Raw genomic sequence first — 13,202 nt, 5'->3', positions numbered from 1 at the left:
GTCATTGATTTAAACAGGCTGGCAGCTGTATAGACCACCTCTGCCTCCCGGTCAGGTAAACATGGCCCTCTGCACTGATCATTGCACCCCTGTGTATGAGCCCTAAATCTACCTGAAGCTAAATTATTTTTCTAGTTTTGGACAAGGAGGGGTGCTCTGAAACCATTGTGAGGTTTTTATTACTTGAAGTAAAACAAAAGAAATATGAGTGCTCCACTCTGTCGGGAGGGATAATGCATTTGTCTAAATTATTGTACTACAATATGGCAGTCCTCACAGTTGGAATGTTTACTGAAGGTGCCAGAAGCAGTTCCTGTTGAGGTTATATGTGCAATGGATGACAATTCCTTTAAAGTCTTCTTCTCTATTAGTTCTGCAGGATGCACATATATGACCTAGTCCTGCAGACACCACCTCCCTGCACCCCTGGAATTCAAAGATGTGGAAGCTGGAAGATTTTTTCCCAACAAGAGGAAAGGAAATCCTTGAGAATTTTTAAGTGGGGTAAGGGGAGGTATTACAAGACTTGCTCAGAGATGGGCTGTGAACATTATAGTTAGGGATTAGAAAAGTTTGGGTGTAAGGCAAATCCCTAGGTTGTCAAGTCATGAACTTTTGGCCCAAAACCTTGCAGGTTGGCCACTTGAAATAAAGAACAATTTAAAATGCACTGAAGAGCTCTTGCCCCTGGCCAGCTACATCAAAAGGGCCAATACTTTGAAGCACTAGATATTGCAACCCCCTTTCCTTAAAAGGGTGGACTCAAAGTGGCAGAAATTGTTCACAAACTGAATCCGGGCAGACTTACTCATCCTGTACTAGGTATAGTTTAGATATCAGGGATACTTGGCGGAATCTTCCTATTAAGACTTATCCCAAACACCAAAAAGGTGTTGAACCTGGAGTCTTAAAGTACAACTAAGGCATAGTTGTGCGCAGCCTATTGCATTAAGGTGTGCACCCCAAAGTTCAAACACATGTGTGTATGTGTGTGCATATATATATATATATATATATATATATATATATATATACTGTATATATCAATCACACTCTTATAAACAAATGTGAACAAACATTTTAAACTGTATTAAAACAAGGACGGTGTCAAGGTGTCAGTAGCTGAGTGGACGGTGTCAGAAGTGTCAGTAGTGCAGAGACTGTTGTCAGTCAGTAGAGCAGAGACTGTTGTCAGTCAGTAGAGCAGTGGATGATGTCAGTAGGGCAGAGGACAGGATCAGTGTTTTGTTTTTATTATTTATCATTTTTTTACAATTTCATTTTGTATTATTTTAATACAATATTGCTTTTTAATATTTTTTCTACAATTATTTTAGGGGCCACATTAGTAAATTTTCAGGGCTCTAAACTTTTGGCTCAGGCAGCATGGGGTCTCACTTTTGGCTCAGGCAGCATAGGGATTCTGCGCTGCACAGGGTGATTAGGGTGTGCCAAGACACATTCGACACACCCTGTGCGCACCCCTATGAACTAAGGCATCATGTACACTAGGCATTTAGCCCATGTACGTCAAACCTGGTGTATTTGGATGCCCAGGAGGCACAGGTGTAGCGTCCAGCCCCATTGCCAGCAGCTTGTCAAAATCTATGATGACTAGAATGACCAGCTTGTGAACGGTGTACTTAGTAGTAGTCACAGTCAGTGCAATATGAGTTCTGGGACATATTCTTAGATAGCATATATCATGAATTCATTAAAAGTGAAACATCACTGCCACATCATCACCAGAAGATGCATTGGGTGGACTTCACTGGCAGGATCAACGGGTATTTGTGAGACTTTGCAGGGAAACTAAAAGAAAACAGTAAGTGCAGATGCATTTATGATTAAGCTCTGCCGCACATTTTTTTTTTTTTTTAATGGGAGGCCATAGTTTTTTTTTGCCAAAAAAGTATGGAAACACAGTTTGCTAACTTTACCAAGGAGTTTATTTAAAAAGCAACACTATGACCCTAAAGCTGCTTTAAAATAAAAAATACTCCACACATTTTGGAAATATTTTTGGGTTTGACTGGAGTGACTTCAATCCCACCCCCTTACGGTGGATAAAAACCACAATTGTATATCATTAATTCCATGTCGCTGTCACTGCGAGCCCTAGATCTAAATGCTGGGAGGCGGAGGCAGGATTTTTGATTGTGTGACTGCTGTGATTGACTGTCACAGTGGTCAAATGAACAGAAGCTTCCGACTGCATACATAGGGAGCTGCCCATGACAACACACAGTAAGCATGCTTTCAGCACAGAAAAGCTGTTCTCCGTTGACATATTTTTTTCCGGTATTTTGGCATTAAAGTCCACTCGCCCAGCCACCACATATATACATATATATATATATATATATATACGTACAGCCAGTGGCAAAAGGTTACTTGCTTTGTGTTTTCACAAAATAATGGAATCAGATGATTGTCCGTTTTTAAAAACTGCCACTTGAATGGCCACCTTAAGAGATAGTGCTTGATTCATCCTGCTGGCATTTACCCAACATCTGGAGATTGTTTCTGTATGGACTGACCCTTTAAGTACTTTGGCATACAATTTAGGAGTACTGGTTCTTTAATCAAATGGCACTACAAGGGGTTCCGACCGTTGTAATCTCTGTTGTGGGGTTGAGCCTGGGGACACTGATTATCTGGGATCACAGACACAATACAAATGACCTCTTGCTGATCTCATGGACTGAGGTCACCAAGCCGTTTACCCGCTGCCTGAGCCAAATCTCCTCCAGTATTAGCTCCAGTGACACTATTTTTCTTGGGAAACAAAACAGCTCAAAGCAGAACTACTATAGGACATACAGTGCATCCGGAAAGTATTCACAGTGCTTCACTTTTTCCACATTTTGATATGTTACAGCTTTATTCCCAAATACATTAAATTCATTATTTTCTTTAAAATTCTACAAACAGTACCCTATAATGAAACGTGAAAAAGAAGTTTGTTTGAAACCTTTGCAAATCTATTAAAAATCAAATCACAGTCTTGGCCATGACACTCAAAATCGAGCTCAGGTGCATCCTGTTACCACCGATCATCCTTGAGATGTTTCTATAACTTGATTGGAGTCAACCTGTGGTAAATTCAGTTGATTGGACATGATTTGGAAAGGCACACACCTATCTATAAAAGGTCCCACAGTTAACAGTGCATGTCAGAGTACAAACCAAGCCATGAAGTCCAAGGAATTGTCTGTAGACCTCTGAGACAGGATTGTATCGAGGCACAGATATAGGGAAGGATACAGAAAAATTTCTGCAGCGTTGAAGGTCCCAATGAGCACAGTGGCCTCCATCATCCATAAATGGAAGAAGTTTGGAACCACCAGGATTCTTCCTAGAGTGGTTTGACTGGCCAAACTGAGTGATCGGAGAAAATGGCCTTAGTAAGGGAGGTGACCAAGAACCCGATGGTTACTCTGACAGAGCTCCAGCATTTCTCTGTGGAGGGAGGAGAAACTTCCAGAAGAACAACCATCTCTGCAGCACTCCACCAATAAGGCCTGTATGGTAGAGCGGCCAGACGGAAACCACTCTTCAGTAAAAGGCACATGACAACCCACCTGGAGTTTGCCAAAAGGCACCAGAAGAACTCTCAGACAATGAGAAACAAAATTCTCTGGTCTGATGAGACAAAGATTGAACTCTTTGGCATGCATGGCAAGCGTCATGTCTGGAGGAAACCAGGCACCACTCATCACCTGGCTAATACAATCCCCACAGTTGAGAATGGTGGTGGCAACATCATGCTGTGAGTAAGTTTTTCAGTGGCAGGAACTGGGAGACTAGTCAGGATCGAGGGAAAGATGAATGCATCATTGTATAGAGACATCCTTGATGAAACCCTGCTCCAGAGCACTCTGGACCTCAGACTTTGGCAAAGGTTCATATTCCAACTGGACAAGGACCCTAAGCACACAGCCAAGCTAACAAAGGAGTGGCTATGGGACAACTCTGTGAATGTCCTTGAGTGACCCAGCCAAAGCCCAGACTTTAACCCGATTGAACATCTCTGGAGAAGTCCTTAAATGGCTGTGCACCGACGCTCCCCATCCAACCTGATGGAGCTTGAGAGGTCCTGCAAAGAAAAAATGAAATAAACTGCCCAAAAATAGGTGCGCCAAGCTTGTAGCATCATACTCAAAAAGACTTGGGGCTGTAATTGGTGCCAAAGGTGCTTCAACAAAGTATTGAGCAAAGGCTGTGAATACTTATGTACATGTGATTTATTTATTTTTTTAATAAATTTGATAAGATTTCAAACAAACTTCTTTCATGCTGTCATTATGGGGTATTGTTTGTAGAATATGGAGGAAAATAATGAATTTAATGCATTTTGGAATAAGGCTTTAACACAACAAAATGTGGAAAAAGTGAAGCGCTGTGAATACTTTCCAGATGCACTGTATAAATGAACCAATTACAGAGGCTTATGAAAGAATCCAATCATCCAAATGATTTCACTTTTCCAATCTTTCCTGTAAGTATAATTTACTCCATTATCAACTATATTTAGCTCGCATGAGGAGGACTTAAGGCTGATACACTCGGGATGAATATCCGCCGGTTCAACAGTGTGTACAGCAGCCTGTCCGGCAGAGGCCTGCTGACTGTCTGGCTTCTGTCGAACGGGCATGCTGGAAAACCAGCATACGATCAGCCAATGTCTGCAAGCGCTGACCAGTGTGTTCTGGTGGAGGGGTAGTCCCCCTGTTAGAACACAAATGCTTAGGAGATTGCTGTACTAACAAAAGTAACAATAAAATCATTCAAGGCATGCCTCAAACATAAAATTTTGAGAAACGGTTAAAGCAGAACTAAACCCATCGATTTAACAGTTTCAAAAAAACATTCCCAGCGCACTGCTTGTGCTTCCAACCAAACTTTCAAACCATCCAATGGCTGGGGTGATACCTGATCACATGGGCAGCATCATGGCAGTTGAAAACCAAACAGAGGCCAAGATGGCAACTCCCTTGGCTGGAAAGGATAGGAATGTTTAGTTCCGATTTAAATCTTATAGTTTAGATCAGTTTTAACTTATGCCAATTACACATGCTGTCATCCAGCTCCTTAGTAACCATAACATCATCCAGCCTAAAGTCTCTTTAGATGTTGCCCTAGGTGTCTCTTTATGGGGAGATTTCCCCTCGCTTCTAGTGAGGACAGGAAGTGACTGCAATGTCTCCAGGAGGGACAGACAAAAGAAACCAAAACCCATTGTAGTGGGGAAGAGTTAACATTTTTTGACAATGTTCTTATTGGTTTCTCTACATTTCTTTCCCAGATGGCAGCACCCCTAAATACTCGTATGGGTGTAAAAGGGACAAGAAGTGAGGAAAAATCTTTACAATGGGATAATATACAAAAAATTGTAAGCCCTAATACATATGTTCTAATAAAGCCATGGTGCAACAAGTATAGTGTAGATACCCATGGCCAGGATCTCAGGTGTTCTGATCAGTGGCAGTCATATAGCCTACAAAACCTAGTGACAGCCAAACGGAGCCAAGGCTTTCTGTGGCTATAAGAAAGTATCTGCCAGTATCCACATGTATCCACACATCCACCAGTGGCCCATGTTTAGGGGCAGATGTCTGACCCTGAACACAGGCACATTGCACTGCATCCAAGGCCAACTGTCTGTCCCTAACTGCAGGAAACTGCTGGAACACCTGGGATCCTGGCTGCAAGGTATCTGCAGTATTCTTGTTACATCATGGCGGGTTTTGGACATATAAATGACCCCTAACTCATCCCTACTCTATTCAAAATGAAATAATATTTGGCGGTAGCTTGAGTTTGTCTAAGGACAGCCAGTCTAGAATGAAAAGTGAAAATGAATAAGCTGCAAACCAAAGATGGCCATTATAAAAATATATATAAGTCCCCAAATTGTAGCAATGTTTTTGGAAAATACCATGTCACCAGACCATTATAATTTCAATAAACATCTTATTTGTGCAAAAAACATATTTTAGGCATGTTCATTACCTTTAAAGTGGTTGTAAAAGCCCCCACCCCCAAAATCTCGATCCAGCGTTGTGCCCGAGAGCAACAGTGCTGCTGTCTCTCTGGCTCTTCACCGGACTCAGGAGGTAGCAGTCATTGGGTCCTGCGGCTGTCAATCAAATCCAGTGAGGAGGCAGCAGGGGATGGGAGGGTGCTATGAGTTTCTTTAGAAGTACACAGTGGGACACTATTCCGTCCACTGACACCAACAATGGGGCACCATTCCTTCCACAGACACCAACAATGAGGCACCATTCCTTCCACTGACACCAACAATGAGGCACCATTCCTTCCACTGACACCAACAATGAGGCACCATTCCTTCCACTTACACCAACAATGAGGCACCATTCCTTCCACTTACACCAACAATGAGGCACCATTCCTTCCACTTACACCAACAATGAGGCACCATCCCTTCCACTTACACCAACAATGAGGCACCATTCCTTCCACTTACACCAACAATGAGGCACCATTCCTTCCACTGACACCAATAATTGGGCACCATTCCTTCCACTGACACCAACAATGAGGCACTATTCCTTCCACTGACACCACCAATGAGGCACTATTCCTTCCACCGACACCAACAATGTGGCTTAATTTCTCCTCAGGATAATAAGAGTTGGACACTATTCATCTCACTGACACCAACGATGGAGCACTATTCCTTCCACTAATACCAGTGATGGGATACTATTCCTCCTCCTGTTGACCACAGGCACTATGTAGTTTATTTACAGGCAGCCCTTGAGTTACATGCATCCAACTCCCATACCTACATACTTACAAACAGAGGGAGACAACAGGAAGTGAGGCAAAATCTACCCCTAGGAAGGGAAATTCCCTCCTGTAAGAGTCATCATGGGAAAAAACCTTCATTGCCAAGCTTTGTTTCCATGACAACCCAAAATTTTCAAATTCCAATTGTCACAGAAAGTGAGGTGAAATCTTCTGACCAAGGGCACAGACAGCGAAACAAACCTTAGAGGGGTGTTAATCCTTCCCTATGCTATCCAAAAAAACTGAAAAATGATTTTTTGTCTGGAGTTACACTTAAAAAATATACCTGTTCCAATTTACATTCAAATTCAGCTTAAAGTGTTACTAAACCCACAACAGTAAAATCAATGTGTATATGCAGTAAGGCACTGCTGTTATACTCACTGTGCAACCGAAGGCTGAGTTCACACTGACATTAAAAGCAAGCATTTGAGAGGCGTTAAAAACTAGTGATCGACCAATATCATTTTTTTATTGCCGATGCCGATATTTTGGTCATCTCATATCTGTATCGGCCGATATTGGACGATATTTTTGAACATTAAAAATGTTTTTTTTTTTTTTTTTGACAGGTACTCTTGTGGAGGGATATGGGGGTCTAAAAGACCCCAAACCCCTCCTCTGCACGTAAAAGCATTCAAAACGCCAAGTTTGGCTGTTTTTAATGCTGTAATTTTTTTCAATTTGGTGCAGAGTACCCGGAAGTGATGTCATGACATCACTTCTGGGTTTTTACATGGAGACCCGATCAGAGCCGAATGCGGCTTTGATCAGGTCTTCTCTTCAGCGGCCGTGCAGGCTGGTTGCCCGGGTCTCCCGTCCCACTGGGCGGAAGGCGGCGGGAGGGGGGAGACGTTCCCTCCCGGTCCTTGTAATGACAGCCGCATTGGTTGTCATTACAAGACAGCCGACCGTCGGCTATGGACGCCGGTACCAGCTGCAGACATCACTCCGGTACAAGCACTATTCGGAGTCGAGTCACTCAGGAGGCGTTTGAAGCCTTTCAACGCCTTCCATTCTATGATAATGCTTCACAAATGCTCTGGCAGGCAGTTGCCTTGCAGTTGCGGGGCGTTAAGATTAGCATATTAACTGTAATGGAATAGTCATTTGTGGAGCAGTTTTAAAGCCCCTGAAACGCTTCAAAACTGCAAATAGGGCATTTGAGGAGCATTTTTACCTCCTCATTAACACTTGTAAAATGCCTGTCTAACACCCATACTAAAGCTCAATAAAGCTAGTCTAATGCCCATACTAACGCTATAGGTGCGTTTGTTGAGCGTTAGAAATTTAATCAAGTGTGAACAAGCCTTAAGGGGTTAATCCTGCTCATTGTGTATAAAGACTGTTTGATCCAATCTTCTCTGATCCTTCTTCCACAGTCCCCAATCCATCTTCTGATAGAACAGAGTCTTGGGGGCACTCTGCACATGCTCAGTTTTGTGTGTATTGCTAGATAGATTTTTTTTATCTTGGGAGGATGCATGTGATCAGCAGAATGCCAATCAGCACTGTCCAGACAGAAAGTCAGGGATCCTGAAGCCTCATAGGACAGCTAGAGGAGAATGAAAACTCAACCTACAAGCTTTAATCAGTGCTCGGCCGGACACTGATAGAAGTCATAAGCCTGCTGTATCCTGCTGATGAGAAAAGCTATTTAGCCGTTTATAATAACTAAAATAATTGCATTTCCATGTTCTGTGTACTGTGGATGACCAGATATAGTGAATGAGGGGTCCTGGGTTTAGTAACACTTTCACCACTTGCTTACCATGTAATGTGCGTTTACTGCGGCAGGTCGGCTCTATGGTGCGAAATCACGTACCTGTACATCATTTCATGCAAAAGCCTCTAAATGTCACGTATGTGCCAACTGAGACCCGATCGTGCACTGATTGGAGAGATGAGGAGCCAATCAGCGGGTCTGACGGACCTGATGTCTGCCAGCCACCTACAATCATTCCTGAGAGAGGCAGAACTGCTGTCTGCCTATGTAAACAATGGCAGATCGCCATTCTGACAGGGGAGAAGATGGAGATCTTGTGTTTCTGCTAAGCAGAAACATGGATCTGTGTCTTCCCCCAGTCAGAGCAACACCCCCCCCCCCCCCACGGTTAGCAAACACCCCCTAGGGACACATTTAACCCTTTGATCGCCCTGATGTTAACCCTTTCCCTGCCAGTGTCATTAGTACAGTAACAGTGCATATTTTTTTAGCACCGACTACTGTATTGGTGTCACTAGTCCCCAAAAAAGTGTCAGCTAAGTGTCCGATTTGTCCGCTGCAATGTTGTAGTCCCGCTATAAGTCGTTGATCGCCACCATTACTATTCAAAAAAAAAAAAATTCCATAAAAATATCCCATCATTCGTAAGCACTATAACTTTTGTGCAAACCAATCAATATATGCTTATTGGGATTTTTTTGGCCAAAAATGTGAAGCAGAATACATATTGCCCTAAATTGATGAAGACATTTTTTTTTTTGGATGTGTTTTATAGCAGAAAGTAAAAAAATATTGTTTTTTTTCTTCAAAATTTTTGCTCTTTTTATGTTTATAGCGCAAAAAATAAAAATCGTAGAGGAGATCAAATACCAATAAAAGGAAGCTCTATTTGTGGGGGAAAGGGGCATCAATTTTTTTTTGGGTACTGCGTCACAGGACCACGCAACTGTCAGAGTAACGCAGTGCCGTATTGCAAAAAATAGCCTGGTCATTAAGGGGTTAATAACTTCCGGTGCTGAAGTGGTTAAGAACAAACCTACAGAACATAGGTGTGCGCAGCCTATTGCATTAGGGTGTGCACCCCAAAGCTCAAACACATATGTGTGTGTGCATGTGTATATATACTGACAGTGTCCGTAGAGCTGTGGGCAGTGTCAGTAGGGCAGAGATTGGTCTCAGTAGGGCAGTGGATGGGGCCTGTTGTTTTTTTTATTTATTTCTTTTTTATTATTTTTTTGTTTTATTTTTTTAATTATTTTTTTTTTACAATATTTTTAGGGTCTAATCAGGGGGAATCTGCACCACATAGGATGATTAGGGTGTGCCCAGGCACACCTGGCACATCTTGTGCGCACGCCTATGCTACATCAACCCTATACAACTCGGGGACTCCCTGTACTTCCACTGACCACCAAGACTGAAACATTTCTTACTCCTACTTTGATGCTGGGGTATTTTTTTATTCCCACTGCCCACCTAAAATTTGAAGGACAGCAAACTGGTAGTTTGTTTAGAAAGTTTGAAGACACTTGCCATTAAGTATTACATAATTCAAGACCCTGTGCAAATACAGTATATAACAACCTAGAGTAGGTAGAAGATACTTTTATAGCATTCTTTTTGCTACTGTGCCTTGCAAAACTAGCCAGAAAAGCAGAGGTACTTTTTGGAAAAGTCTTCATTGGAACAGACAAAAGAGAACCACAAATATAATAAGTCACAAGACACCATAACACAGCTTGGTGCAACTGTCCCCATGAAATCCTTGTTATGCTCAGTAGTGTATAAATGACCTAAGGAAGCCAAGCTGCAATCCTAGAGGCTGCTATGAGATGTATGCATGGAAGCATGTGTTCTCCCAGACTGCAGGAGCTGACGTTGCAAATAGCAGACAAGTCAGGCCTACAGCTACAGATTCTTCCGCCTATGCTTCAGCACTGGTCTTTGTCACTGGCTGCTGCTATGGAATAATGTCATGGACATTCTGTCACACTACAGGAAGTGGCCGATAATCCCATCCCCTGCCAGCCGGCTGCAATGCCAAACTACATTCTAAAACGATAGATAGATAGATAGATAGATAGATAGATAGATAGATAGATAGATAGATAGATAGATTTGACTATATCTCTAAGATTATACAGAATATACAGTAGTTACACCATATAAAATTAATATATACTAATACATTTTAATGACTTGTAATATAATAACCATGTACGTAGACATGTCATTTGTTTTACTAATTTTAAAAGGTATAATAAATGACTAGATATGATTACATTCCCACATCAGAGGATACAAGATATAAATACCATAAAGTGTGAAGATTGAAGTAGAAAATTAAGCAAAAAGAAACATAATTCCGTATATAGCATGCACTGATATCACAAAACCCATTTCACTATTGATAGTTAATGGATTTGTCCCCTTCACGGGACAGCTGGCAATAATGGGTGTTCATACATATGTATGTGGGCGAGAGTGAGGGAGGGGTCTGTTATTGTAGCCGGTTGTGGCTCATCGATTGTCTGATAAAGGGCAGAGTCCGGCTACCAAAGCACAACAATGGGGGAGTGATGTCAGACAAGCATTTCATACACCTGCAGAGTGACAGGACCTAGACACTCCTTTTGTGATAAGCGCACAGTCTGTTTCAGGCCTTCGTCTGCACTCCCCCCGGTAGCTACAAGATATCTGTAAACCTGCTTGGGCAAAGTGCAGCCAGCCCCTATACTTGTTGTGCAACTAACAGCCTTAGCAGGATAGCATGCTGGGACTTTTAGTTCATTGATGGTTGGAGAAATGTTTTTCTTCCAAGTCCGAAACCACAACAACACAGGACAAGGCAGCAACAATAAGCAGCAATGTTATACCATAACCAGCAAGGACAAGGGGTCTATTTTAAGAAGGACCACACTAGGCATCCAGGAAGACAAGAGAGTGACTACAAGATTCTAGAATGATAAAATGACTGCTATGAGGGTGCAGGAAAAAATATCACCAGTCTATTACCTAGATCAGGGATATGCAAACTGTGGCCCTCCAGATGTTGCAGAACTACAAGTCCCATGAAGCATAGCAAGGCTCTAACAGCCACAAGCATGACACCCAGAGGCAGAGGCATGATGGGACTTGTAGTTTTGCAACAGCTGGAGGGCCACAGTTTGCATATCCCTGACATAGATGGTCCAAAAGACAGGGTAGTCTACTTCTAGGAAGACCATTACAAGGGTCAAGGAAGAATGTCACTGACCCCTTACAGTGACAGTCCTAAAGACAGAGAAATCTACTTCTAAGGAGAACAATATGAAGGTCAGGGAAGAATATCGCTGGCCCCTACAGAGATTGGCTGCTGTGAAAAGTTGGCATGGGGCCTCTCAAGCCTTGGTGCACTAACTGTAGGTTGGGAATCCAAGTTGCAGTCAGTTAAAAAGGTTATGTTAGAGTTTAGGGTCTGTGTCCGATATGCAGTGGTAGAAATCACCTGTAAGGATCTGCTGTAAAGAGGTTTGTGCCTTGTAGGCTCTGGCAGAGAACTAGGAATTACCCCCTAGCAAAAGATGGTGGAGGTCCTCTATTGGAGCTTGCCATTAGATGATAAACATCTTTGGAAATCATCTCACCCTAGGCGAAAGTGGTATAGGACCTCTACATGAGTTTTCATCCTGGAGACGATGGTATAGCTCCTCTACTAGGTTCTGTCCACTGCAGTAGTTTGTAATAGTCCTTTTACTGGAGTCTGTCTCTGTAAGAAGGAAGCCGTGATCCTCTATAAATATCTGCCTTCAGGAGATGTTGGATGAGGTCTACAGAAGTTTGCTTACCAGAAGGTGGGGTTAATGGTCCTCTAAATGAGTCTTGTCTCTAGGACAGATAACCTAGTAAAGGACATATACCATCTCCTCCAAGATGAAAACTCCTTTAGAGGTCCTATACCACTTTCACCTGGGATGAGATCCCATTCCAAATATGTTTACCATCTTCTACTAATGCCATGCCCAAATAGAGGACCTCCACCATCTTTTGATAGGGGGTGACTCCTAGACCTCTACCACAGCCTACAGGGAGCCAACAGGAGTCTGCCTCAGGTGAAGATAGTAGTGTTCTTCTAAAGGAGTTTGCCCTCAGGTGGAGAGAGTAGTGGTCCTTTATGGGAGTCTCGTCGCAAGTGGGGGTAGTGGTTGTCTTCTACAGGAGTCTGCTCCCAAGTGGAGGTAGTAATGGTTATCTACAGAAGTCTGCCTCCAGGTGGAGGTGCTAGTGGCCTTCTACAGGAGTCTGCCCCCAGGTGGAGGTAGTAGTGGTCTTTTACAGACTCTGCCCCCAGGTGAGGGTAGCAGTGGTCCTTTTTTAGCGAGTCTGCCCCCAGGTGGAGGTAGTAATGGTTATCTACAGGAGTCTGCCCCCAGGTGGAGGTAGTAATGGTTATCTACAGAAGTCTGCCTCCAGGTGGAGGTGCTAGTGGCCTTCTACAGGAGTCTGTCCCCAGGTGGAGGTAGTAGTGGTCTTTTACAGAGTCTGCCCCCAGGTGGAGGTAGTAGTGGTCTTTTACAGAGTCTGCCCCCAGGTGAGGGTGGCAGTGGTCCTTCTTTAGAGAGTCTTCCCCCAGGTGTAGTTGGTAATGTTCATTTATAGGAGTATGCCCCCAGGTAGA

At 43.0% G+C, this 13,202-nt stretch overlaps 1 protein-coding gene across 12 annotated transcripts in view; it reads right to left on the bottom strand.

Annotated features, from left to right (window-relative positions):
- The window catches only part of BICD1 (BICD cargo adaptor 1), a 305,305-nt gene that overhangs the window by 291,343 nt on the left and 760 nt on the right, over positions 1-13,202 (bottom strand). The gene's annotated exons all lie outside the window — the stretch shown is intronic.

Source organism: Pelophylax lessonae (assembly GCF_965119305.1).
Source record: "Pelophylax lessonae genome assembly, chromosome: 4".
In the NCBI taxonomy this organism is placed as follows: Eukaryota; Metazoa; Chordata; class Amphibia; order Anura; family Ranidae; genus Pelophylax; species Pelophylax lessonae.
The sequence above is the reverse complement of the archived record's forward strand: the minus strand, read 5'-3'. Positions and strand labels throughout refer to the sequence as shown.